Source organism: Hemicordylus capensis, chromosome 4 (genome assembly GCF_027244095.1).
Source record: "Hemicordylus capensis ecotype Gifberg chromosome 4, rHemCap1.1.pri, whole genome shotgun sequence".
In the NCBI taxonomy this organism is placed as follows: Eukaryota; Metazoa; Chordata; class Lepidosauria; order Squamata; family Cordylidae; genus Hemicordylus; species Hemicordylus capensis.
Window position 1 is genome coordinate 255,449,354 of NC_069660.1, and position 3,259 is coordinate 255,452,612.

General features: G+C 41.3%; 1 non-coding gene across 1 annotated transcript; it reads right to left on the minus strand.

Moving 5' to 3' along the window:
* Positions 1-2,499: 2,499 nt before the first annotated feature.
* LOC128325530 (U6 spliceosomal RNA) lies at positions 2,500-2,603 on the minus strand. Its single transcript, XR_008307512.1, has one exon. It is a non-coding gene; the product is annotated as a U6 spliceosomal RNA (small nuclear RNA).
* Between the last annotated feature and the right edge of the window lie 656 nt (positions 2,604-3,259).

Sequence of the window (3,259 nt, forward strand, 5' to 3'; positions counted from 1 at the left end):
AGCAACATCTGGAGTACCACAGGTTGGCATCCCTGATCTAAACTATGAATATGGTGTGCATGTTGCATTTAGCCAGTCAATTCCCTCTGAAGGAAAGATGGGTCCAGCAAGGGGCCAATATCAAGGACTCTGAGAAGTAAAATAAATGATTTGCAGACTGTAGACCTGACATTCTACTCTCTGCTCCAGCTCACATTAAAAAAAGACAAACAGAGAAGAGAGCAAAGATAGGGATTTTGAGACAGTTCTCACACCCCTCAAAAGAATGTTTCATTCCAAAAATGGTCATGGAGCAAATTCAGGATAGCTATAGACACCTTCCCCTCAATATGATCCTATATTTACTACTACTGCATTTATGCCCTGCTCTTTCTCCAAGGAGCCCAGACTGGGTTATCCCCACAACAACTCTGTGAGGCTGAGAGAGATGTGTCCATAGTCACCCTGTGAGTTTCATGGCTGAATCGGGATTTGAACTCTGGTCTCCCCGGTCCTAGTCCAACACTCTAACCACTACACTATATTTGCACTACTGTGATCCAATGCAGGTAGCAAAATATGTTCCTGCATGGTGATTGCCCTGTTTCAGTGGATAGTTGTATTCAAGTATGCTGCTTCTCTGCCCCCCCCCCGCCCGCCCATAATAAGACAGGTGTATTTCACTGTGGGAGAGGAGGGTTGCAGGTCTTTAAAATAAAATTAAAAAGTCATGTGATTCATCTAATAGTGGGCTTTGGTTGAGTTATCTGAAATTCATCACTGGATGGATTTTGTATTTGAATGGTAGAGCAAATGAGTGCTTGCTTGGCTCAGTCTATGAAGAATTTAAAAAACAACAAAACAACAATTTTAAAAACTTTATAAAATGGGGTGGGCATGTGAGCGGATGTTTTCAGCCATCACTAGTGATGTTACAGTTACTATCCAATAGATGCTTGAGACACCGATTCAGCCATCACATACTACCTGATGCACTAGTTGGTGGGATTCTTTCCAAATAACAAAATTCTGACTGTAGTCCAACCCAAATTGAGCATTTTAAAATTCCACTGACAGCAGTGGGAGAAACTTCAACCACCTGTGCTTAATTTGCGTATCAATGGGACCCAAAAATGCTTGATTATGTCTTGATTCTACCAATGCATGTGCAATGTAATAGAATGTGCTAGAAGAAACAATATGTGGAAAAAGTTTAAAAATTTTTTTCAAGGTGATGTAGCTAGACAGCATTAGATGCGAATCTGGCAGAGTTTGTATCAGTCTTGAGCATTTTTTCTATTTCCAACTGAAACATGGAAGCTTTATTACACTCTGTTCTAAACCATGGCATGTCTGTATGGTTGGTAGTGCATACTCCATGTATCTGCTCTGAAGAATGAAGTATAATCACAGTTTACAGTAGAAATGTCATAGTGTTCCTGTGGTATTTTCTTCCTGATTTGAAGGATGTGTATGACGTGCCTGGCGCTTACCATCTATTCACAGAATAAATGTCATTCTAAGTGAAAACAGAACAAAACAGGCACAAAAATGGGATTGGAAAATGAACCATGGTGAAGATAGATAGCGAAAGCAAAAATGGACTTTGACCCCAGCTGCAAAGAGTACGAGAACAAACAAACAGGATGTTAGGGATTTCTTCTCCTTCTCCTGGAAATGACATTGCAGGCCCCAGGGACTCTGACCCTTACTTTCGTCACTGCCATGTTGTACTGTGTACTAAAAATCAAGAGCAGGGGATTTACATGGGAGGAAATGTGCTTAACATCCAGACCGAGATGTTTTAAGGGCATTGGCAGAAGAGTATTATTGCCAGTGAAACATCAACCATTTGTTTAGTTGAAGTTAACCCAGAGATTCACAGCCACCATCTTTAGCAAGCATAGGAGTCAAAACATAACACTTATAAAAGATTCTCAGGTATGTTTATTAGAATTTTAAAAAGTTATTTGTTTTGACTCCAAATTCCTTTTGTATTTGGGGCGGGGGGGGATTACTGAAATGGCAATACAGGAAGCTACAACAACAACAACTACTACTACTAATAATAATAATAATCATATTTATATAATACTTTTCAATAAAAGTTTCCAAAGAGGTGTACATACAGAAATAATACATACTGTAGATAAGATAGCTCCCTGTCCCCAAAGGGCTCACAATCTAAAAAGAAACATAAGTTAGACACCAGCAACAGTCACTGGAGGTATTGTGCTGGGGGTGGATAGGGCCAATTACTCTCCCCCTGCTAAATAAAGAGAATCACCACAACAATGTGCTGCCTCTTTGCCCAGTTAGCAAGGGTTGCTTATACTTACCGTACACTTAACAGTATACCTTATACTTTAACACTAGTCAGACCACTGGTCCATCTTGTTCAATATTGTTTACTCTGATTTGTAATAGCTCTCCAGAGCCTGGAGGCACCTGGGATTGAACCTGGGCAGATACTTTATCGCTGAGCTACAATGTCACACACACACACACACCCGCCCGCCCGCCAATATGCCACACATGAAATTTCATGTCATCCTTGCACAGGGTCCATGCTAATCTTCTCTGTATTATTCCAATTTTAGTAGATGTGCTGCTGAAGCAAGCACGAATAGACAGAATGTGCTACTTCGCATATTACTACTGTTTTTGTTGTACAATGATGAACGTGTGTGTGTGTGTGTGTGTATGTGTGAAAAGAGTGTTATATTTTGCTGCTTGTGTTTATTATGCGAGATAGTTTATCGGTTAACAGATGTAAGTAAGTTAATGTACGTGAGAACATTCACATAACATTGAATCAATCATGCAGTTCCGGTATGACCAAGGCAGCAGCAGCAAGGCATAAATTGGTCTGCCCCAATTGGCTGCTACAGTGTATCAATTTCACTAGTGTAGGCCATTCCAATTATGTATATTTAAATATACATACCGGCTGACATATTGCGCAGCATCCTGCAGGTACTGTCAGCACTGCAGCAGTTGCTATGTGCTTGTAACAGCATCATTCACATGTCTATACAAAAGCACTGTTGTTTGAACAGCAGAATTTCACAAATGCAGTTACACAATGGCAGAGGCATTCTTACCCCTGGACCTCCGGGTCGAAGTCCAGCGCCTCCACAGCCCCTGGGAGCCCCCAAATCATCTTTAGTGTGTCCCGGGCACTGTGGTCGCCCGGCTAAGCATGATAATGCTTAATTTGGCAGGGGCGGGGGGTCCAAAGGCCTTTAGGTCCAGGCTCCAAAATTACCTAGGTGCATTT